We start from the raw sequence: 26,219 nt of genomic DNA, 5'->3' as shown, positions 1-26,219 counted from the left end.
CATAAATTAAATCCAAGTTTTGCCTTCTTTATAATGCCTAAAAATCACCTAAATCTTAAGTTTAAGGGGGAATCTCCCATCCCAACTGGAAGAGAGGGGTAAGTTTTACAACTCAAGAGCGCCTCCCTAGTGTTCAGTTGCATTAGAGCAAAAGTCAATGCAACCAATTTTTATTCAGGAATTTCAAATTTTCTTTGTACCTCCACAAAATTCTTTAACCCATTGTATAACCTTCAACATTTTACCCTCAAAAAACTTCTCATAGCCACAATATATTTACTTCCCACAATGATTTAGGCAAAACAAAGTTCTTCAAATTCAAGAGTATGGACCAACCAGTCACCTTTAAATCAAAAACACAAGAAACTCCACCTCCAAAACCAACAGTAAACACCCATATATCCCAACACTTCCCTTATATTTCAAATCAAATCCTAAGTATACACCCATTCCAACAATGATAACAGGTCATATCTGATGCAAATTATCAAAGTAATGTCACAGGGCAAATTCTCCTAAATATCAAAGCCATGAAACCTATAGAAACAAAATTATTATTAACTCCAAAAACAATTATTCAATATTCTCACCAAGCATCCCATGCAAACAAGCAACCTTCACATGCCCCGAAAAATCCAATCAACTTTCCTTACTCAACATAATCTGCCAGAACCATATCCTTCCCTCAGTGAGGAAATCCATTTTAGATCCACACCCAACAAAGCAACAAGGTCCAATACAGGTAAATATAAAATCCATAATCAAAACTTTCAATTCCATACTTTCTACATAAAGATAACTTTTGTACCAAAATCCAAAATTCCACTTATGAATTTATGCAAAGACCAACCACCTCAAATCAGTCAATGAGAATACTGTGCATGTATTGTTCATGGATGCCTATGCTGTAGGTATTTGACATTAATCACAGACACAGTATGAATAACTATTTCTAACAAAAAAAAATTTAGCCTCAACTAGTCCTAGTTCTCTGTATAATGGGAACATATAATCAACAGTTCATTTGGTCTATCAAAATAAAGCCTACCACCACCTTTGTAATAGTTACTGAAATTGGTATTAGTTGATTACAAATAAACAAAAACCTATAAACATAACAATATATAGCATGGAACAATTCATTTATTCTAAATTCCCAATTGTATAGAACAAGGAAAATATAAGATAGTAATTCTATTCCAAACGTACATAAAATGTGTTAAACATGTTATTGCCAACAAAATTTTAAGTCCTTTTGTGAATACCCCAAGGACAGTTCCCTATAAATCCAACACTTCTTCCCATAATATTAAGACAATAGGAGACATGTTTATTTACATATTGAGATGAAATGTCTACTGCAAGATGATTTATAATATTAAAAAGCATAAGTAAAAGGGACCATTTCCATCAACAAAATGATTCTGAGAAAAATACTGTATCACTCATTCTGAATTTTGGGGCAACAAGCATTTTGTTCTAAAAGTTCTTTAAAATCTCATCACAGATTAACGATTCTAGTATCATGTTACCCGATGATTAAGGTGTTTCAAGAAAGCACAAACAAAATAACATTTAAACCAAATGACCATCTCAAAGCACAAAAAATTTCCACAACTTTGTGGAGAAAAAAAATCTTAATCAACCAAGAAAAACATCTTTCAGCACACCATTTCCATTTTACCAGCTTTATTCAGTACACTTTACCACTGGGCAACTGTAAAGGTCATAGTGTTATTAAAGCAATAACTGAACATTTAATGAAACTTCTGCTTAAAAAAAAAAGCCCAAACTGAGAAATTTTAAAGTGTTATAAATTTTATTAAAGTTAACATTCCACGAGGTCATACTCATACAAATCAAACTGCAAAAAATTCCAGGCATACAAACTATTATCTGTGTTACTGTGCCATCTTTCTTCTCCAAATGTCAAAAATGTACTTGTTTTAATGATACAAAAAAGTCTTTAGAAAGTCAGATCCACTGTCCATTTGTGTTGGGTAAGAAACCTATGTCTTCATTCAATTCATGGAATCCATGTTAAAAGAACCCTGTCTTGGGTTGTATATTATCACAGGACTCTTGTATTAATCCATTTTCCTCAATTCCCCATAGTGGACTGCCATCTTGATTTTCAGTGGTAGGGTCCATTTGAGACTCTTCAAGCTGACTGGGTACTTGATGAAAAAATTAAAAGAAAAAAAATGCTGTTGGAATCTTAAATCTTTCAAACAGAAAACATCCACCCACCTTTAAGATAGCCTACCATACACAAAGCTTTATTTTGTAACAGCTTTCAACTATGAAATTGTATATTAAAGTTGTATGCAAGGCACACACACAACTTCTCAATGATATGATCAAGAAAGAGCGCACAAAAGTAACAAAGGTCTTCTACTGTACCAGATACATTTGTATCCATAAAAAAGACTCAGTGAAGAGTCAAATTTTTAATATTTAACATTAACACCATTATACTGTGTACATGAAAAGTAAAAACATAAGTTAAAATTCAAAATTCCTGGAAAGCTAAATTACAGAAACATTGTGGATTCTAAATCTCAATGCAGAAAACTTTCCAAGCTTCTTCAAAGAAAACTAATTATAGAAAAGAATCTTAAGGGATTAAAAAAACAAAGCAGTGGATCACAGCAGTTTTCCATTCCAACAGATGTTAATTAATCTTGTTTAGATAAAGCAAATGGCCAATGTAGATGGCACCATCTTTAGTTACATATCTGGGAAGACAGAAAATATGTAGCCACCAGGAAAGAAAAACAGATCAAAAATGCAAAATATGTGCCTGGCTTCTTTGATATTTGCCATAAAATACTATTAGTTTTCAAATTATATACAACTAAGATATTCTCATTGCCAAAATATCAAATGTTCCTCCATAGAAAAACAAATCTATTACTTAAGTAATTTGAACGGAGAAGTGGGAGGCCAGGTGATTTTATCATTAAATAAATGATCCAAATTCATCAAAAGCAAACATAATTTAGGAAAACAAGTTTTAATCCCAGGCCTTCTCTATAAATTTCCTAACTCGCTAAGTGAATTTGTGGAGATACATTCAAAGGTGACTGAATTGAAGGCAAATAAACAAGAGCATCTCTGTTCATTAGGGAATTTCCTTGTAACTAACATACAATACAAAAATCTACTTAATAAACCATTTGCTTAACCAAGAGATACTGCCACCCATATTTAAAAACATTGATGGAAAGGAGTGTCCCAGTATCAGTAATAAACATCAAAAGCAAGGTATTTCTCCTTAACTTATTTTGCAGATTCCTCCCCAGCCTTAAAAGGGGAACTAAATAACTCAATGCCCCACATCAGCAAAGTATCTTCCATTTGACTTGTTATTCCTTAAAATCAAAGGACCTATACTTCTATATAGAAGTATAAAAATAAAAATATCATCATTCTTCTCTCAGAGTTAATTATAAACCAATTTCTCCTCAATCTCTATTGTTCCAATGCAAGGTCAAGCTCTAAATGGAGCTGATGATGTAAATACTATTATGATGAACAACACTAAGAAAAAATGCATTAATACAAAATTATAGTTATTTCAATAGCTATAGGTGCAACTTATTCAATTTGGTACCTTTAATGATAAACTCAATGCTTTATATTCTGCCACAAGACAGGAAATAAAATTTATCCATATTTCCAAAACCATTATTTAAACTATATCTCAAAAGAAAATCTAATGACATTAATAACTTCAAAATTACTCACTAAAATGTAATGGTTTGTGTAACAATTAGAAAATAGTAGGATATTTATCATGACATCACAGTCATATATTTAGGATAGGTTAAAAAAAAAAAAAAAGAGGAAAGAAAGACAGAAAAAGAATGCTGCAAGAGAAAGCAGACAACTCTTATGACATTAAAAAGCCATGGTCTATCTACACTCCTGCAAAGCCAATCCATGGCCAAAAGTGAGAATTTTGTTAATAAGCAAAAGTGCTCAGACAAGCATCAAACCTGGTAAAAGATCTGTGAGAGACTTAGGAATAATCCATTTATTTTTATAGAATTCCAAGTTCTTACAAAAAAACAAGTGTGCAAATAAGCAATCTTGTCTTAAAAAATAAAAAAGAAATCAGGCTGAGTTCTGTGAGCCTGAAAACTTTCTTGGGAACAAAATCCAAAGTTGTTCATCTGTAAAACAGAAATAATCGTAGTACCTACCTCTTGTGGCAATAATGAGAATTAAATGAGTTAATACATTTATTGCACATTACCTAACATATAGAAAGATCTCAATAAATGTTAGCTAACATTCTGTTATACCACAATAACTAAAGTACTTGGGGACCTACAAACTAATCTTAGTAAATCAAAATAGTTTATATTCTGAGAGTAAGAATATCTCTGAAGAAAATATAAGGTCATGGGGTCAATTATTTAAAGAAAAAACACTTTCTGATTTAAAGAGAGAAAGTAGATTTGTATTAAAAAAAGTTAGTATCCTACAAAAAACTGGGTAGGGTTTAGATGTGGAAGCTGTAGTCCACTCCCCTCTCCCGTAACTTGTGAATTACTACAGACACACTGAAGAGATGTTTTGATCTAGAATTCCATAATCAGATAGACTTAGATCTTTTATGTATTTCACATAGAAGGTTCAAGCTCATAATATAAATGGTTGGGAGAATTTGTCCACTTTGATATTTATTAATTCCCACAGCAACTTCAATGGTAACAAAGTTTCAATGAGTAACTGCTACCTCCGAAAATCCCCAAAAATCATGTATTCAGAAGTTAAGAACATAAAACTGAGCATGAGTCTCCTCTTTAAATTCTACTTCAGTAAATTTGTTGCCAAAACACTACTGGGACATCATAAAATACATTGTTAGTTGAAATACAAGTGATTCATCATCTAGATTGGGTTTAAATGCTCCCCCTAAAATAAATAATCTCCTTACCTCTATTTCTCGGCAAACTTTTCCATTTTTAATAACAAAGAAAAATGTGAGGGGCAGAAAGCAAAATGATTATTGATTCTTAATTTTTTAAAATGGATGGCTCTAATAAATCTACTGATCTAATTTACATTTTTAAACTCACCAAACACTTATTTCAAAACCAAAGGGACAAACAGGTACAAAATTACAGTCTAGAGCAAAAATTCATCCTTCTCATCATGTAACTAAGATTCTTGGTACTTTATGACTCCATTTCAATCTTCTTTGTCCGTTGTCTTTAAATTTAAAACCATTTATGTAAGAAAGTCCTGAGAATTAAATTCAGATATTTTGCCTTATAAAAATAGCCTGAATCTTCAAAAGAATATATATTAACAAGTCTGGATATCTTGAATAAGATGAACAAGAAAACTAAATCTAAAATGAACAAGGTCAATAATGACAACTGAAAAAACCAGTCATCTTATTTAAGGTTCTACAATCAAATCTTCCTAATTGTCCCTACCAGATTAAAACTTGAGTATGTATGCATGTTAAGAGACTGTGCATTGCAGAGAAAAAGAGTTCTTATCACTTTTAATTTTTATTGAAGCAAAATTTTGGCTTTCAGGCATATCTAAAAATTAATATGTAACACATTAAAAATTTATGTTTTAATAATGAGTTTCACTTTTTTATTAGACCCAATACTAATGATAAACAATGTTATAAGAAGCCATATTTATAAAATAAATGAAGTATTTATTGAGCATCTACTATGTGCCAAGCAACTAATCTCTTTAAAATATGACCACAGCTAATAATTGTACATTAGGAAGGTTTCCATCTCTACCCTCACCATCCGCCTATCAAAAAACAAAACAAAGAAAAAAAAAACTTCTATTTTGCAGACCCCAGTAGCTATCTGTACAATGCAAGCTGAAGAACAGGCAAAAATTATGATCTAGATTCCCAAATGTGATTCAAAAAGAATTATTTTTATGAAATAGCTAGTATTTAACTACCTGAAAAAAGTTCTGATAATAATAAATAAATCCTTTTCGTGAATTCACCCAATTCATTTCTACAACCTTCCCACCAACTCTTTCCCACTATTTGTCAAGCTGGGAGTTAGAAAAACTATTCCACAGAGGTGATAACCATATTTTCTAACATCAAAGCATAACCTCATTGTCAAACAAGCTAAAGAACTTTTTGTTGAGCTTTCAAATTTAAGTGAAGTTCAAAATTACTTCATTTATTTTAGATAATTACAACACTAGAAATCATTAAAAAGTATGTTCTATAATCAAAAGAGAACTCAAGGGCTTCCGAGTTTTACACAGGGAAGGTAAAGTTGACAAGAGATAGATGTAAGATCTAGGGCAAGCTATTCTTAGAACAGATAATAAATATTTTAGGATTTGTGGCCATTTGGTACACAATTCTGGCGCTGTGGTAGGAAAGCAGCCACAAACAATATCTAAATGAAAGAACATAGATGTGTTGTAATAAAACTTTATTTATAAAAACAAGCAGGAGTTTACCAATACCCAGATCTAAAAGTGTTAAAAACATGTTCAAATGTATGTTTGTTTTTATTTTAACTTTGCCTGAGATTAAATGAAGAAAGCAGAAAATAGCCTGGAGCAAATTAATAAGCAAAATTTTATTAATAAACTTCACCACACATTTAACGATGTTCATTTTCTTGTATTGTGTTGAGTTTCACTAAATCTCTTTATCCTTTTACAATTCTGACTCAATTAATCAAAATTTTTGAGTCATATTAAAAATTTAAAAACAGATTAAGCATGTAAACTGAACAATACTTACTAAATCCTTTCACCAGTGTCTATTACGTTGTACAGGTCCTTTAAAGGATTCAGTTTGGGAATTCACAGTTCTGTAGAGGACAAAAAGAATATAATTTTATACACAGAAAACAAAAATAGATTATTAAACACCATGATTTATACCAAAAACTTTAACATCTTACAAAGATCACTCACCAGTAGACCAAGAGGTACATGTATTTATGAATAATACAGTCTAAGCAGAAGACATAAAAGCTCTAAGAGTACCTTAAATTTGGCTGATAGAGGAGACTCACCTGCAGAATGTTACTATAAAATTACAAGCATAGGTCTCAGCCCCTAAGAACTCAAAAATAATAGGTAAACATTTGGGGCTCCCTAAGTGGATGTGATGGGCAGCCATGGTTAAAACTAGCTGTTTAACAGAACCAACATCATTCCTTAACAGAATTGTTTCATCTTCTGGTCTTTCATCTAATCTACTTTTCAAGCCTTCTAAAGAAAAGCTTCCATTACGCACCTGAAAAATCATTTTTCTCACTCCTTAATATTATTGTATTATTTTACATTACTATACACTTTGATCAACACCATTCTTAGTGTTAGAAAGAAAACATAAGGCATCATTTCATACTAACTGTATGGATCTACTCAACTAAAGCAACACTAATCCTTTCTAAAACATGTACTTGATAAAAACACTGTACCCACTTCACTAGACTTAAACATCTCATAACCAAACATGGAAAATGGTGTTTCCCATATCTCAAATACCTTCTGAATACAGGCATACACTTTTTTCAGTCACCTGTGTTCCCAAACATGATTATAATAATCACTAAAAAAAGCTGTTTAAATGTTCAGTATGAAAATGTAGCAATTTAAGGTTTTTATAAGGCAAAGGACAAAGTTAAACTTTTGGATTTAAGTTAAAATTAAGTTACCCAAATGCTTTTCTAGAACTAGTTTTCAAATTATAGAGCAAGTCATTGTTTATCTTACTAAATCTAAATTCCTCTAGTCATTTTGACAAAGCATAATCAAGAAATATAGCAAAGATCTGCTTCAAAATTACCCTCAAAGTGCTAGAGTATCAGCCCAAGAAATTAACAAAGCAGTTTAAAAGGAACACAATGCTTATTTTTAAGCTTCCAAATTTAATTTGACTTTAGAGGATTTTGTGAATAAAGACAAATCTTAAATCAATCAAGTAACCCCCCCCCCCAAGAGAAGGGTAAAACTGACTTACGCAAAGTCGGTAAAACAAACATCTAAGAGAAATTCCTCACACTGGTCTAACGATGTGCTTACAAATAAGTTACCTACCCATACAAGTATGTGTCTCTGGGTTCTCATACCACCAAAAATAGAAAATGGATCTCACTTTGCAATACCATGAAAATCACTGACCCTAATGTAATCTAGCATAATATATCCTTCCCCTAAATTGACAAGATCTGAAATAGTATTTTGGTATCCTTCGAAAAAGAGAAGCCAGCAGAGCTCAGCTTAAAGGCTGACTTATGAAAGATGATGATTTTGCTCCTATTTCTACCTATCCTTAATATTTTGCAACATTATGGTTTCTGACTAATAAGTTATAGGTACGTATATGTTTTATAAATAAATGTATTATACATATAATTATATATATTAAAAACCATTACGGGTGCTGGTCCTTTTACAATAAAAGGCAAGGACAGCTTTAGTCAATTCTCCCATTATTAACAGCCTATTTGCACTATTCTTAGAATACCTGATACTGTCATCTTCTAAATTCCTTAAAATAATTTTTAAATTTAATAAAATCTGAGAGCAGTACAAAATTTAAGAAATCTTATGCAAAAAGAGAGTAATTATAAAGTCATTAACATTTCTAAGAAAACTCAAAAACCTTAAAGTTGATAATCTAAATTAAAACGATTATGATTACTATGCAGTAATGATGTAATTGCTTGTTTTAGAAATATTCAATTTCAAATAAATGGTTTAGTTTCAAAAGGAAAAGGAATGTTTTCCAGCCCTATCAGGCATTACATGATGTATAAATCAAAATTTTTATCATATTGTTATAGAAAACATGCTACTTGAATGTTACATAAACAAGTCAAATATATTTATAAAAGAATCAGAATATCCTTCAATTTAAATTGTAAAAGTTAATCATATTCAGAAATAGCCAAGTTGAAAATAAAAGTTTACACCAAACCATTCCATCTGGAAGGGGAAGGTAGATGGTAAAATGAGAATATGTATCTTTGAAGTATAGAAATTTCTTAAAGGAAACTGAACAGATGACATCAGGCATGCAAAGTATAAATCTTGTTTATAACTGTAGTCAGCTGAAAACGTTACATAAAAATACACTCAGTATTAGATATATTTAATAATTATTAGAAAAATCCAAAAATTGCTTTTATCACAACATTCTAAATCTTTATTCTTTGAAAACAACATCACTCTTTAATTGTTTTGCTAAGATCAATTTTCCAATGTCTGTATACTACTTATCAATACTTTGAAATGCCTAAAAATCAATTAAGTCAAGTACGTTCCAGGTCTTATGTTATTCCAATAGTTCAACTACAGAAATAAAATATGTGATTTGCCATGCAAAAATTACAAAGTTTGTGTAAGAGAATTAGACACTCAATTATTTTTATCACCCAATTTAAGAGCTAAGAAGAATCTTAAGAGATTGGAAACTCTTAAAGCCTTCATACAAATTAAGAGATTCCACAGAGAATAAAATGTCAAGATTGCAGGGCTTATTTACATTAGAAGCTGGGTCTCCTGATTGCTGAATCATAGTTATATTTTCTACTCTATCGCACATCTCTGATTAAAGCAGAAGATAGAGATGTCCTCAAATTATGTTTTTCTCCCTTCTGCCTTTCCATAAAGAATAAAATCTCAGAGGAGAAAAAGTAAATAAATTGGTTGTCCACAGCCTGAGTTTTTAAATAATCATGAAACAACTGTGAACAATAAGTAAACTAAACTTGAAAGAAAATTTACATTTGAAATTGCCCATTTCATATAATCTATACTCTAAATGTTATGTACTGGTTCACAGAAGCTTTTTTGTTGTTGTTGTTCTTTTATAGCTTCTTTCATTTCTATTGAATGTTGTAATTTTTTAAACAGTTTTTATCAGAACAAATGCAATCCAACCCAATCACCAGGTTGATGAGATTTTTATGATTCAAGAATTAGTCCAAAATGCTAAGATAAATACAATTATTTAAGTATTTATCATTTTGGTTCTTAAGCAGGAAAACAATGGTAAATAATTTACTTTTCTTATGAACTATATTACTTTAAAAGAATATAATATCTATATTACCTACTATATTTATCTTCCACAATATTATCTACCTATAATAGTATCTACATTTACATTTGTCCTCATGTACCAGTGGCTACTCAATCAATTTTGTCCATTATACAATACTAGCTCAAGTAGTAAATAGCAAAACAATGAATATAAACATTGTCATAAATACCTAAGAACATGTAAATATTTATAAAATATGACTTATTCTAATCCTCTATCTTGGTGATAAAAGGAAATCTGTATTCCACTAGACTGGGGATTAACTTAGAGGTTACTATATCGTTTAGATTTATTTTAAATTACTGATACTGGGGGGAAAGATACATATCTTAGTTTAGCATTTCTAACCTTTTCCAGTTGTTTTTTTTTTTTATTGAACAAATTATATCCTTGGTATACCATTATAAATTTATTGCATATTTGTACTTAAACTTACGTTATGCTTCACAAAAGAAACCCAATTCTCAATTTCTGTAAGTGCCGAACCATATGAATGCCAATTTAACGTCATATCAATTGTACAGAGAAAAGCCTAATCTTGGCATTTATGTTAAAGAAGCTTCGGATGAAGGATGTTTTGACTTTTTTTTGAAAATGTCACATATTTAAAACACGACAGTTAATTAACATTTTTCTTTTCACACTGTACTAAACACAAATTGATGAAACCACAAAAAGGATTAAAAAGGAAAAGTTAAGCTGAAGAAAAGGCATTAAAAATACTTCTCTTACCACCTATTTTAATCAATGGAATAAGCCAACATCAAACAATAGAATATTGTATTTTATTTGCCATATAAATTTCAGGGACAATGGCAAACTTGCCCTTATTTAGCCAACTGGTCATCCATCTGGCAATTGTTAAAATTTCCCAAAACATTCCTTATTATATATCATATTTCCTCCGGTCAATAACTTACTCATAACAGCTTGACATTAATTTCCAGATTCAATGTTAACTTATGAATACTTTTTTCTTCAGTGGACGTATTTTTTTCATTCACGTATCCATTTTTAAGATGTGAAGTGTTATACACATGGTATACTAAGCCCAATACCTAATGTGCTTAAAAATTATTTCTACCTTTTATGCTTTAAAAACAGTTGCTTAGCGATAAATTAGAGAACTCTTTAGTTGCATTACTCTAATTTCCTAGAAAACAACTTGTTTTTATACCTGTTTGAAAATAACTTACGAAAGCAAGTAAAATGAGTTATTTTTAATATATTTAAGTAATAACTAAGATATAGAAGTGTCTATTTAGTTTTTGAAATGCAGTTTAAGAATCCTGTGATCAACAAATGCAAAATTCCAGGCCATTCCTAAAATGTACTCTGTATCATCAGAAAAATGGCTAAAAAATGTATATACCAGATTGTAAAGACATGATTTTGATGACTGTGCTGCAGATTTAACTGCAATCCTAAAGCATCATTTTATTGGGAAGTACAAATGTCTTCCTTGCCTTGATAAAAATTACATGCATCAACCGTTTTAAAAGTAATAAAAGTATTTTGATGTAAGGCAAAGGAATGTGATGGATTTTTTTCCTCACCTTTTTTTTTTATACAGATAAAGGAACAGTCTACAGTTTGTTTCACTGACAAACTTTACTGATATTTTCCTACTGAAATGTTGGTAACTATTCAATTTCAGATGCTGGGTAAAAACATTTACTTACTTGCTATATACAATACAGACTTTGCTAAAGATTTCCTTTATCCTCAAGGACAAAACTCCAATGTCTCAGTCTTCAAAATGGCATACCTTTTGGTGAAAACAAACAAACAAGATTCAAAACAACTCAGTGATAATCAATAGCAAGTAGAAATAAGTATTTTTAAACTTTTTAATTATGGAAAAGAAATGAAAACTAAAATCCATGCTTAAAACCTAATTTTTAAAATATTTTCCCTAAAACCTATTAGTATGAATAGCAAACTAGTTCAAGTTTTCCAATAAATTTCTTTAAATATTTTTTTGCACGGCATATTACAGAATTAAAGAAACAAAAATGTATCTTTGGTTCATGATTTTCCTCAAAATATAATCAATCTTCTCTTGCTCCCCAAATTAAACAAAGGCTTAATGGACCTTCAGTATTTTAAACTATTCAAAGAGTACGTTAAATTACAATGGTTATGCATATAGATGTTTAATCTTTCATTAAATGAAACAGTTTAAAGGCTTTGTAAAATTATTTCAGATATTTAGTTTTTTCATATTCATAATCACTTTTTAAAAATCATACATAAGGATTCATTGGTTATTTGAAATACAAATTAAAGAGCAAAACAAAACCTAATAAGCTAATTTTTATGTCAAAGTAATAAAAATTTACCCAATCTTACCTCAAATAAAAGAACTGTATTTGTTCAGAACCATCAGCAACCAAATAATTTTAATCTTGTAAGTCACCTTAAAAAAAAAAGGATATTAATGTTTTAATTTTTAAACATATTTTGGCCAATGATTCACTGAGACGAAACAAGAAAATATCCAAAAACTAAAATCTATGGGCAAATTTAAGAGATGGCTCATCAACATACAACCTGCACATTTATTTATGGTTGTAGTTATTTCTTATCTTAGTCTTTTTTTTCCTCATCTTTTGGCTGTACTGACAAATACTAAACATTAAGGCACTGAAATTAAAAGCAAATACAGAAAATTTAAATCTTCAGACAGATTTAAGATTATGGCCTTGTTTTTATTTTTATTTTCCCTCTTTTCATGCCAGACAACAAAAACAAAAAGTTTACTATTTTTAAAGACTGAAATTATCTTTACATCTCAGTTTACCGTCTAGAAATACCTTTTACAATTATGACCAATTAAAAATTAACTCCTCCAGGAGAAATTAGTCAAGTTAAAATGGCCACTGGTTACTTTAAATTTTAAACCACAAGTTATTTGATCTCACTAAGTGGGATATTAGCTTTGCCTTTTAGGCAAGTCTAAAACTTGTTATCTGTGACCTTTACTCAATTTCAAACCAGGGTCTTGAATATTTTCAGTCTTTCTCCTCCCCCACTTAACAAGTAAAAAGATCTTTCGAGATTAAACTGCTTGCAATTATTTTGCATTTCACAATTCAAAAACGATTCTAAAGAACTAGATTCAGAATATCATTTAAAACCACAGTGTTCAAAAACTTCAAAAACACTGATTTAAAAAACCAAAATTGGTAAACAACGGATTCTGTAAAAATCAAGATATGCGCAAGTGATGTAACATATACCACTGTATGAAAGCTATTCAAAAAATGAAACAATTTTACTGGGGAAATAACCCCTCAGAAATATGGTTGAATAAACCAGTACCTCTGATTTTAGATTTACTACCTAAGCCTGCTCAACAGTATTTTTATATAGATCTGCACCTTTACAACACAAGAGCTTCGCAGAATTAAGATAAATATATTCTAAAATACACAAAGGTTTGTGCGTTTCTGGTTTGCTCTTCAAACCATTAAACTTAAAAATTACCCTCCAAACATTTTCTTAAAATACACACTATACATAGAATTCTGCAAATTTTTGAAACCTGTATTTTAAAAATACTGTTCTGTTTTAAGCACATGTAGATTTTTATACATGCAACAAATGCAACAAATATGGCTCCTCTTCATCGCCCATTACCGAAAGCAGTCCTACTTTAATATTTACACTACGAGAAAGTAACTTCACGAAGAGATCTGGTGTCAGAATATTCTTTAGTAAAAGTTTTTCGATCATGGCTTGTGATAACATACAATATTCTTAAAAATAATAAAATGATGAACTTAAACTTTTAAACACTAGGAACTGACCCAAGTACGTTCTAACATTCAGGTGTGAGAAGTTACTGATAACGGCTCCTTTCGACCTTTTTAAAGAGTACCAAACAGTATATTTAATCGTATTCAAATATCAGTAGGTCAAATGATCTTGGCGTAATTACTCGGTAAAATAAACTGTATTAATCAAACGTCATCGTCTAGCATCGTAATTATCAAATGTATTTCCATTAAACAGCCTTGACGATACACTAAACTTGACTTCGTAATTTCTGAAACACCAGAATCAGTCCTCCAACTTGCATTTTTAAAAGACGATCTTAACGCCATAAAGGTTTAATAAACGGCAAGTACCTTCGCATATGTAACACTGCAGCCGTTTCAAAGTCGGCTTTGAAAGAGTTAAAAGCCAACACCCAATAGGGAGAAAAAAACAAGTTTTATTTTTGTTTAAACGTAGCTAGTGTTCCATTGTTCTTTTAAATTCGACCACGAAGATGAGCTCCCACCTCACCGGAAAGAGGTTAAAAAGCTCCTCCGTAGGAGAACCTGAAAGTGATTTTTTTACCCTAAATTTCAAAAATAACTCACCAGGACAGAAAGGGGCTCTTCCCGAGCGGTCCCCTTCGGGCTCCCGCAGGCGGTCACCCGCCGCCGCCCCTTTCCTGGCGGGTCCCAGTGCCGGCAACAAGGCCGCCCCCCGCCCACCTGCCGGCCGCGGGGTCTACAGCGGGGCTTCGCGTGCCCCCTGCCCCTGGGCCCCACGACCCCGGCCCATGGCGCCGAGTCGCATCCCGCCTCAGAGAGCCGGCCGCGACCACGGAGAGGCTGTGTGGGGAGAGCCGGCCAGCGAGGCCCGGCCCGCCGCCCCCTCCTGCTCGCGCGCTCAAGGACATTTTGCTTTTCCTCCCAAGGACAAAGGACAATAAAAGGAGCCGGGGAGCCACTCACCGGGTGCGAACGCGGCCGCCGGCAGCTCCTAGTCACCCAAACCCGAGTCCCGGGCCGGACCGCCTGCCCGAGCCTCCGGCCCGCGCCGAGTCCAGGCGCCGGGGCCCCGGGGAGCCTCCGCAGCCGCTGCCGCAGCGGCGCTTTCGGCATCGTCGGCCCGGCCGCCCCGGGCGCCTCTGCCGCGGACTCTAACGCCGGCGCACGGCCCGCCTCGCCTCAGCCGCGACCGCCACGCTCTCGCTGGCCTGCTGGCCGCCCAAGCGCAGCTTCCAGCCGGCCGCCAGGCCCTGCGGCCGCGGCCGAACGCCTGACAGCTCGGGGTGCTGCTGCCTCTCCGGCCATCTTGTGCCGTGTGTGTGGTGTCTCTCTCCCGTCTCCTCTCTCGGCTTTACTCCCTCCTCCTCCTCCCCCCGCCCCACACACCACACAACATGGCCTCTTCGCTGCGGCGGCGGCGGCTGCGGCGGCGGCGGCAGGAGCTCCGCCGCGCTCCAGCCCGCTCCCCTCCCCCACCTTCCCCGCCTCCCGCCCGCAGCCTTGCGGCCCAGTGCGCACGCGCGCCGCTGCCCGCCCACCGTGGCCATTGGCTCCACGAGCTTCCTGCCATCCCTTCCCAGGAGCCGCCTCACGCACGCTAGCGGGCGTCTTCCTCCCTCCCAATAACAACTGCTTCCATTCTATTGGCTAATTTTGACGCTACCCCTTGCGCCTTCTCCGCGCAGATAGGCTGCCCTTAGTGTCATTCACTGCCCGTAGGCGTGTCTGGCTGTCCTGAGAAGCACCGGGCCGCGATTGGCTGATGGTAGAACCTTTGGGTTTGGAGCTGAGTTGTTGCTTTTCGCCCTGCAGTGCGGACGGACCCCTCCAGGCTAGCTGGAGGGTCCTTGTGCGGTCTAGACCAGGATGGAATCATTAGTACAGGACCCTAGAGATAATATACCGTCGCCTCTGGAAAAAGCTCTGGCTTTAGTGCTTCTGAATTCAGATTTTATTATCTTTAAAAAAAGAAAAAAAAAATGACTGACAAGATGATGAGCAAACTAGATGCAGGTCCACAGCCCTTGGGCAAGCAGGCATATCCTCAAGATTTTTTTTCTAAGCATCCAGGCCTTCCCTCAGGGCCACAGAGTCAGGACCAACGTTTTTAAGACCAGCACATCCCCTAGTCCAGTATCCAAATTGAGATGCCATTTATCTGAGGGTTTGCAAGCTGCCTCTGGCCCATTTATATGAGACAGCCTATCAGCACGTACAGTGTCCTGAGCCCTTAAAGAATCAGTCTTTTATAGTACTAGTTGGCTAGATTCCACCCTCTAGGGCAGTATTTCTTAAAGTAGTAGTTTGAACCTGAACAATCACAACCTACCTGTCCAACCTTCCAAAGAATCAGGCAAAGCAAGCTTGGTTTCCTTTCAGCAAATCTCACTTTTTTTCATTACTTCTTCCTACTTCAGTCTGAAAGCAACTCTAAGCAGACCGTAGGGAAAAAATGAAAACCTAAACTTTCCTGAAGTGGATGGGAAAAGAAAAAGAAGTAGCTCTCTCCCAAAACCAACATTTAGAAACCTTGCTCCTCTTGGCCAGGGAGCTGGGGAAAGTGAAAGGAACACCAGATGCTCTTTGTTTTAATGGTTTTTTTGAGGGGAGGGGACTTAGAGGTGAGGGAAGCAACTCAAGTTCTCTTGAGACCCTGCTCCTGGGTTAAAATGAGAGAATGTTGAATACATGTGGAGCCTAGGAATAGTTTGGGGCCCTTTTAAAAATGAAACAGTATCAATTGACTTGGCTTAATATCGTATCAGCAACTTAGGACAGAGTTAGGACTTGATCCCAAGTCTCCAGACTTTTTATAGATCTTGGTTTCCTTCTGTGCAACGTGACCAGCCTCCTTAGCAATATAGTTTGAGTTCTCCATGAGCACACACACAAAAAAATACTTCCTCAACCAAAATTAAATTTTCTCCATTTAATTTCCAAGAGACACTCTCTTACACGGTCTCGCTTTGAACAATGTGGACGTGCAACAGGGCTGTTTTTTCTGAAATAGCCCCATCCTGAATGCTCTTTCCTCACTCTCCTGGTGTGTTCTTGCTATGCTGTTATTCATTCCCTTTTCCTTCCTTTTCCCTCTCCTACCACTACCTGAAATCCATCTATGATTCTGCCTTTCCAGATTCATCACCAAGTACTTGTGTGCCAGCAAAACAGGCCTGAACAGGCCTTTATTAACAATAATAATGGCTGAAAAGCATTGAGTTAGCTGACTAGGTGCCAGGAATTGCTCCTAAACCCTCACTATGGCTTAGCTCAATTGATCACACAATACTCCAATGAAAGTTATCATCTTTCCCTGGGTGTTATCCCTATTAGGAAACTAAGGCATAAAGAGTTTAAGTAACTTGCCCAGGTTCGCACTACTAAGAAGTATTGGAGCCAGGATTGAGCCCAGATAATCTGGCTGCAGACCCTTCTGCCTCTCCCAGTTTTCTTTCAACCACTTTTTTTTTTTTTTTAATTTATAGTAGAGACGGGGGTCTCACGCTTGCTCAGGCTGGTCACAAACTCCTGAGCTCAAGCAATCCTCCTGCCTCGGCCTCCCAGAGTGCTAGGGTTACATGCGTGAGCCACCGCGCCCGGCCTAGTTTTCTTTCAAGATTGTCCCTTTGCTGTATAGTTCCATTTGGATCTTCTGCTTTGTTGATCTTCCTGACTTGCCAGCTCCTCCCTCATCTGCTTTTTTGAGGTGTTCCACCTTCACAATCAAATGTCAGATCCAGTCTAACTTAATTCCCAGACCTGGGCCCCACCCTATTGCTGTCAATCTCCTGGCATGCCACCTGGGAGCCCACTAGCTGTCTTGTTGTGCTCCCTCTTTGATTTTGGACCCCTACAATTAAGCTGTGCAGTGACTCCCTTTTATGAAGATATATATACCTTGGGTGGCTCACATAAAACAGCTTTCTTCTCCCAAGTTTAAATCCCACACAATGTCCTTAAAGAAGGCCCCCTATCTGCAACATTGAAACTTTGTTTTACTCACAAACGACAGCTATGATTTCTTTTGCCATCTCTAGACCGTCCCTAGCCATCCCTCCTTATAGCAAGAAGAGCTCTGTCCTAAATAAAAAGCACCTGACACCTGGCAGACCACATCCTACTCCCACCACAGTTCCTTTTCACTCTAGTGGTCTGCCAAAGAACCCAGAGGAGATCCCTCCCTCTCGTGAGTCACACCGACTCCTGCTACTGCTGTTTCTTTATGGAAGAAAATGAAAATCCAAGCTCTTAGCCTTGGATCTCTCAGAGTAAAGACCTGTGCATATGCTCTGAGTAATTCTGTTACTATTTAATAGTGTCCAAAAGAAAACCCGGATGGGCAGGGAATATTTCTGAAAGAACACAAAGACTTATTTATAATAGTAGCCTCAGATGACAAGACTTCAGAGGTTGGAAAGGGCACTTTTCACTCTATACTGTTTTTTGACTTTGGAATTTTGGGCCATGTGAAAGAAGAAAGAAAGGAAAAGGGAAGGAAAGAAAGGAAGGAAAGAGAGAGGGAGGAAGGAAAGAGGGAAAAAAAGAGAGAGAAAGGAAGGAAGGAAGGAAAGAAAGAAAGAGGAAGGAAGGAAAGAGAGAGAGAGAAAGAAAGAAAAGAAAAAGGAAAAGAAAAGAAAAAACAGAGAAAGAGGAGAGAGAGAAGGAAGGAAGGAAGGAAGGAAACAAACTGGACTTAATCTGCTGAGCTAAAAGCTAGTAACTTTTTTTTTTACTTTATACAAGTTTTTGTTGTCTGAATTTCTTACAATAAACACCTGTAATTTTTTTTTTTTTTTTAATGAAAGAAAGGTCACACAAAACTCAGTACCTCCAGGGATGTGAACATCATCTGAAGTGTCCCTGGGTGATGATAAGGATTCCTGGTACATAAAATGGGAGGCAGCAGCTTCCATACCAAATGTAACTTGACCTCACACAGCTCTGCTGCAGAACAGGGCTTCCCACTGTCCTCCCTGCTTCTCTGGAGCTGCACAGGTTCATTTTCCTCTTTCTGCCCTCCACTCCTCTGGTAACAATTAAAGAAGAGGCAGAGATGCCTGCAGGGTCTGCTTTTCTCCCTGCTTCCTGTAGTCCCCCCGACCCCCACCCCCGGTCCCCTTTGCTCTGGGGTGTCAGCCCCACTCATCCTGGAAGCTCAGCAGAAACCCAGGATGACCTTGACTCAAGCCAAGGGCATGGTTTTCAAGTGCAGCCTTTTCTAGATTCCTGCTGTTTCTCTCCTGCTCTTTGCATTTTCTCTTGCTCCTTATGCTCTGCGACACTTGCACGCAGACTCTGTCTTATTCTCTACATACTCCCTGCTCCCTCTTCACATGTGGCAGTCTTTATTTCTTTTACCCAGGGTACATTGCACACAGGATTGAAACTCATTTGATATTCAAAACATTATTTCCAAACACAATTATTGAGACTCTTCCATGTGCCAGGTACCATTTTAGGAGCTGGGGATATAGCATGGACGGGAGAGATCAGGGTACCTGTTCTTATGGAGTTTATATTTTAGAATGGGGAAAGGCCATAAATAAATAAGAATATACCAGGTAGTGGGAAATGCTATGATGATGGGGCCTAGTTTCGTTTGAGTGGTCAGAGAAAGCCAATCTGAGGGGGCAACATTTAAGTTGAAGCAGAAAAGGCACAAAGGAGGCAGCTATGTGTATATTTATGAGTGGGTTCCAGGCTAAGAGGACAGATAGTACGCACGCAACTAATTTTGCTCCATCTGCAAACTGTACTAAACAGATTTTCTTTTCTTTTTCTTTCTTTCAGTCATAAAATCATAAGGAAAAGAGGACAAGAGAGGAAAAAGAGCAACATAATTTTAGAAGCTGGAAAATAGATGGATGAGTGGTAACTGATTTAGCAGGCCTGAGAAAGCTGAGATCCAACCCAACTTACACTGGAGAAAACAAAAGGCTCAGAAACTGCCAGAACCAGGGACCACTGGAACTGAAGATGGAGGAGAAGACCAACATAAGGATAACTGACTGAAAGCAAATTGAAAAGCAGTTAAATCCCTGGATCCCCTCCCTGATTACACAGGAAACTGGAGGTTTATCTTCCAGAGAGTCTGATCTGGAGAATGTCAGAGGGCATGGGTACCACACCAGAAACAGGGGGATCCCCAGGCCAGATGCAGAGTGAATGCAGAGACTCCAACCATCTTGCCCCATCTGGCTCTCAGATTGCTGGCAACAGCCTTTCAGACTAGACTTTTCATCATGAACAAACTACTAATGTCAAATATTAATAGCTAAAGAAAGCTTCTCACATATATGAATGGAATAGAATAGAGAGCCCAGAAATAAACCCATGCATATATAGTCAACTGATCTTTGATGAAGGGAATAAGAATACACAATGGGGAAAGAATAATCTTTTCAACAAATGGTGTTGGGAAAACTGGATATCCATATGCAAAAAAATTAATTTGGACCCCTACCTTATACCATACACAAAAATCAACTCAAATTGGATTAAAGTCTTGAACATAAGAACTGAAAGTATAAAACTGCTAGAAGAAAACAGAGGAAAAGCTTCTTAACATTGGTCTTAGCCAAGATTTCTTGTATAGGAGACCAAAAGTACAACAACAAATTGAAACAAATGTGAAAATAGACAAGTGGGAGTCAACAAACAGAAACACTTCTGCACAGCAACGGACACAATCAACAGAGTGAAAAGTCTGCAAACCATATAACTGATTAAGGAGTAATTTCCAAAGGATAGGAAGAACTCCTACAACTATCAATAGCAAATAAATAAATAAATAACCTGATTTTAAAGATGGGCAAAGGACTTGAACAGACATTTCTCCAAAGACATACAAATGGCCAATAGGTATATAAACAATGCTCAACATCATTAATTATCAGAGAAATGCAAATCAAAACTATAATAAGATATCACTTTTCACCTTTTAGGATGGATAATATCTTATAAAAAGATAAGCGTTGGGCCAGGTGTGGTGGCTCATGCCTGTAATCCCAGCACTTTGGGAGGCCAAGGCAGGAGGATCACTTGAGCCCAGGAGTTTGAGGCTGCAGTGAGCTATGATCAGGCCACTGAACTCCAACCTGGACAACAGAGTGAGAGCCTGTCTCTTAAAAAAAAAAAAAAGATAAGCATTTGTGAGGAAGTGGAGAAATTGAAACCCTTGTACACTCTTTGTAGGAATGTAAAATGATACAACAGCTATAAAAAAAAACCCAGTATGAAGGTTCCTCAAAAAATTAAAAATAGAACTACCATATGATCCAACAATCCAATTTCTGGGTATATATCCAAAAAGAATTGAAATCAGAGTCTCAAAGAGACATCTGCACTCCTATATTCACTGCAACATTATTCATAATAGCCAAGATACTGAAATGATCAAAATGTCCATCGACAGGTGAGTGGATAAAGAAAATGTCTATACACATACAATGTAATATTATTTAATCTTTAAAAGGAAGGAAATTTTGCTATTTTTGAGAACATGGATGAACTGGAAGACATTATGTTAAGTGAAATAAGCCAGTCAGTCACCCAACAAATACAGCATGATTCCATTTATATGATGTATCTGTAATAGTCAAACTCACAGAAGCAGAGAATACAATAGTGGTTGCCAGGGAAGAGGTCGCGGGGTGGGATGAGGTGTTGTTCAATGAATATAAAGTCTCAGTTATACTAGATGAATAAATTCTAAAGATCTTCTGTACAACATAATGTCTACAGTTAACAATGTGTATTGTGCACTTCAAAATTTAAGAGGATATAGAGCTCATGTTAAGTGTTCTTACCACAAAAACAAAACAAAACACACAAAACAAAGGGACACAAGGAAACTTTGAAAGGTGTTGGATATGTCTATTATCTTGATTGTGGTGACAATGTCACAAGTGTTAGCATATGTCCTAATTCATAAAATTGTACACATTAATTGTATGTAGTTCTTTGTATATCAATTATACCTCAATAAAGCTGTTTAAAAAATAAGTTGTACATGTTTTAGAGAGGTTTTTTTTTTAAAGCTTCTCACATGAAATAAAAGGACCAACACAAGCCAGAAAAAAAAAGTAATTTGGAGGAATATACCGTGCACAAAAAAGACACCAAAAACTAAATTTAAAAAATTATCATCAGGGCCGGGCGCGGTGGCTCACGCCTGTAATCCTAGCACTCTGGGAGGCCGAGGCGGGCGGATCGCTCAAGGTCAGGAGTTCGAGACCAGCCTGAGCAAGAGTGAGACCCCGTCTCTACTAAAAAAATAGAAAGAAATTATCTGGCCAACTAAAATATATATAGAAAAAATTAGCCGGGCATGGTGGTGCATGCCTGTAGTCCCAGCTACTCGGGAGGCTGAGGCAGTAGAATCGCTTAAGCCCAGGAGTTTGAGGTTGCTGTGAGCTAGGCTGATGCCACGGCACTCACTCTAGCCCGGGCAACAAAGCGAGACTCTGTCTCAAAAAATAAAAAAAATAAAATAAGATACCAAAAAAAAAAAAAAATTATCATCAGTATTTTCAAAAGGAAAAGAGATGATGTTGCATCCATGAAACAAGAAAAGGATGCCATAGAAAGAAATGATTCAAAGAACCGTAAAGAACTCTTGGAAATCAAAGACATTACATCAAGAATGAAAAACTCAATAGAAGGAATGATGAAGTTGGAGAAAGCAGAGAAGGCAAAGCAAAAAAAAAAAAAAATAGGGATGACAATAAAAGAGGAAATGAGAGCACGAGCATGTAGGTTCAACATCTGAATAATAGGGGCTCCAGAAAAAGAAAACAAAGATACTGAATGGAAAAGAATCCCCAATTAAATAATTCAAGAAGATTTCCCAGAATTGAAGGACACAATTTCCAGATGGAAAAGGATGATTGGGTAACAAGTAGATGACTATAGACCCACACCAAGGCCCATCATTGTAAAATTCCAGAACACAAGGGACAAAGAAAAGATTCCACAAGTTTCAAGAGAAAGAAAGAAAAATTACATACACAGGACCAGGGATTAGAACAACTTCAGGCTTCTCAATGGCACCACTGGAATAAAAAATAGTGAAAATGCTATATTTGAAAAGCTTCAAAATGCCAAGGGAAAATGATTTTCAACTTAGAGTTCTATACCTAGCCAAGTCATGTAGTAAATATGAGGATAGAATGAAGACATTTTTCATGAAACATCTCAAAAAAATTTCCCTCTTACCTAGCTGCTTTCTCAAGGAGCTCCTGGAGAATGGACTCCACAAGGGAGAAAACCTAGAAACTGGGGGTCAGAGGAGGGAGGAAAGAGGAGCTACAGTGCAGAAGGCAGACAAACAGAACCCTCGGGAGAATGGTGCAGGGAGATTCTGGGTGCCAACTTTGCCTCTTGGCCACCAGTCAGAGGTGGAACAGTGTTATCCAAGAGACAGACACATTGAGGACTGTAATTACTGAGATGTCCCCTCCCATTGTCCCTTCTTTTTACCTGAGGACTGAATACCAAGGTAAACTTAACCCAGATTCTAATTTGTATATCATGTATCTTGGGCCATGTATTGATAAAATTTCCTCTCTCCCCATGAGCCTTGCTGCCTGGATCAACTAAGGAGTCTTAGTTCTTCCGCACATAAATGTTCTGCTTTGATCTACTCTTAGGCCACGGTGAGCTTAGAGGCAGATTAAAAACTGAGTGGTACACTCCCCTGACCACATTCCTACTGCCACCCCTCGCCCAATACCTGCCTCCTGCTATCCTCCTACCAATGCCCTGATGATGTTGCACCCTGTTTTTCCCCAGGATTCACTCAGGATGTTGTCTTGGAGGGGTTCTGGTAAATTTTCATGGATGCTGAAGTCACACTATAACCCAGAGACTATTCTGTTTGTCTTCTCTCCTGGGAGCTTCCATGTAGCTGTAGCAATATTACAGTATTACAGCTAGCTGTGTGCTTGCTACTCAAGTTTTCAAAATTAAATGATACCTGTTCAGGGATACCTATATGGGTAATTTTTTTAAAGCTTCAGAATGGTTAACTCAAATTAACTCAAAGTTTAGGAGAGTGGGTAACCTGTGGTTTAAGGGGCCCAATCATGAAGGGGTTCCCGGGGGCTTCAAATATACCGATAACTGTTTCTTAAGCTGAGGTGTAGGAACAGGATGTGCCTTTTGTTATCATTCTTCACCAGTATATACACACTTTATACACTCTTCAGTATGCAAGATTATTTCATATAATAATTTTAATTCAAATTAATTAAATTATGTTAATGATAATTTTTAAAAATAACAATCCAAAGAGGAGGCAAAAGATACTGAAAAGGACCTGAAACAGGAACAAACTTGGTTTATTCCAAAATAGTGTTTGAGGAAGAGCTGCCTGTGAGATGGGCGAGCTGGAAATTATTGTGAATACCAACACTCTTGCTTTTGCTCAAGGTAACTTTCTGTCCAGAGTTCTTCTGCCCCCACCACGTTAGCCCAGAGCAGTTGAAAGTAGAATGTTAAAGTGAGAACTCACAGAAACGAGTGGGTCAAGGGACAAAGAGGGAGAGAACACCATGAAAAAGAAAGGGCTGAGGTTTATAGAGAGTTGAAGTTGCACCACAAAGTGAAGGATCCCAGAATTGCATTCGTCCCCATTAAAGAACATGAGGTAGGTATTCATTATCAGTTTTTCCATTGCAAATGATAGAAATGATACTGTATTATCTATTATGGTGCAAAAGATCACCACAAACCTTACTGACTTAAAATGATAATTTACCTTTATTGTCTCTCACAATTTCTGTGGGTAAGAAATTCAGGAGCAGCTCAGCTACATGGTTCTGGCTTAAGGTCTCTCATGAGGCTGCAGTCAAGACATCAGCCAGGGCTGTGGTCATCTGAAGGCTTGATTGGGGCTGGAGGATTTGCATCCAGGATGGCTCACCCACAAGGCTTTTGGCAAGAGGCCTCAGTTCCTTGCCACATGGACCTCCCATTGAGCTGTTTGAGTGTCTGCACAACATGGAAACTGGCATCTCCCGAGTGAGCAATCCATGAGAGCACCAAGGTGAAAGCCGGAAGCCACGATGTCTTTTATGCCCTAGCATCAGAAGCCACATGCCACCATTTCCTCAATATCCTATTGATTACACGCTCAGCCCTATTCGGTGTAAGAGGATACCAAGTGTCCCCCAGAATACCAGAGGGAGGCATCATTGGTGCCATCTTGAGGGCTGGCTACCACATCAACCCCAAATACCTTTAGAACTAAAAGGAAGCAGTTGGTTTGTATAACTGAAAAATCCCAGAGTAGGGCAGGCTTCCAGGCATGTCTAGACCCAAAGGCACAAAAAAGTTATCAGGACTCTAAAACCCTCAGCTCTGCGTTCCCCTCCAATGGCTTCTTTCAGGAAGGCCCTTCCCTGGTGGCTAGGTGACCACCAGGAACTCGAGGCTTATTCCTAAACCTTCCATTCACCCCATCACAAAAAAGTCTTGATCATTTTCAATGATTAGTTCAACCTGTGTCCCACACCCATTCCTGAGTAGTGGCTGGCAGGCCAGTCCTGTTACCACCTTGGAGTCATGAGATGGGCAAACTTCACAACCTGTGTGTAGAGAAGGAGGGCTCCCCAAAGGAAAATCACATTGTCGTTACTAAAAGGATGAGGAGCAGATTCTAGGGGGACAAGCAAACCAAGAGATATCCATTATAGAAAACATTGTATATACATTGTCCTTCTCTAATCTGTGTGGCCAAAATGACAGAGGACAGATGCCCATTGTAAGAACATAGGTCCTATTTCTAACGCTGTGAATGCTGGCTAACCTGCCCAAGGTTACTTGTTTATATTTATAGGAATTTTCATCTGATAATTTCACTAACATCTTTCTTAATTCCATGGCAGCCTGTGAAAATGTTGACTTAAAACCCTATACAATTTGAAATTTGATTTTCTTAGAGCTCTGCTGAATAATAATTTTTCACGTTACCCATGCCTTTGAGATTCTGATGAAATCTGTAGGTACTCTCAGAAAAATGAACATCCCCTCTACACCATTTGTCATACAATTTGGGAGGTTCACAGTCTCCCCTGCCCCACCACAATCCATTCGAGCACTTCAGCTAGGAGTGCCTCTTGTCCTGTACATGGCCTTGGCATCTGAACTCAGATTTCCATCTTGAAGCCAGACTGTGTTCCACTAGCACAACTTTATCAGAAATGCTCTTGCCCGTTTATGTAGAAAAGCCTAATTTTATTAAACCTCAAAAGGGAATTTAAGGGACCATGTACTTCCAGTCAAGATGGAGTATTGATTTACAGTTTTCGGGAACCAGATTTACATGCCCACCTGAAACAAGTAAATAAACCAAAATACAAGATACATGG

At 36.8% G+C, this 26,219-nt stretch overlaps 1 long non-coding RNA gene across 1 annotated transcript; it reads right to left on the bottom strand.

Annotated features, from left to right (window-relative positions):
* Nucleotides 1-1,811: 1,811 nt before the first annotated feature.
* LOC138381489 (uncharacterized) lies at nucleotides 1,812-15,262 on the bottom strand. The gene is made up of 5 exons (XR_011233160.1): nucleotides 14,812-15,262; nucleotides 12,434-12,500; nucleotides 11,764-11,849; nucleotides 6,764-6,833; nucleotides 1,812-2,177 (listed from the first exon to the last, which is right to left on the bottom strand). It is a non-coding gene; the product is annotated as an uncharacterized lncRNA (long non-coding RNA).
* Nucleotides 15,263-26,219: the final 10,957 nt, after the last annotated feature.

The sequence above is a fragment of the Eulemur rufifrons genome, chromosome 3 (genome assembly GCF_041146395.1).
Source record: "Eulemur rufifrons isolate Redbay chromosome 3, OSU_ERuf_1, whole genome shotgun sequence".
NCBI classification, from domain to species: Eukaryota; Metazoa; Chordata; class Mammalia; order Primates; family Lemuridae; genus Eulemur; species Eulemur rufifrons.
The sequence above is the reverse complement of the archived record's forward strand: the minus strand, read 5'-3'. Positions and strand labels throughout refer to the sequence as shown.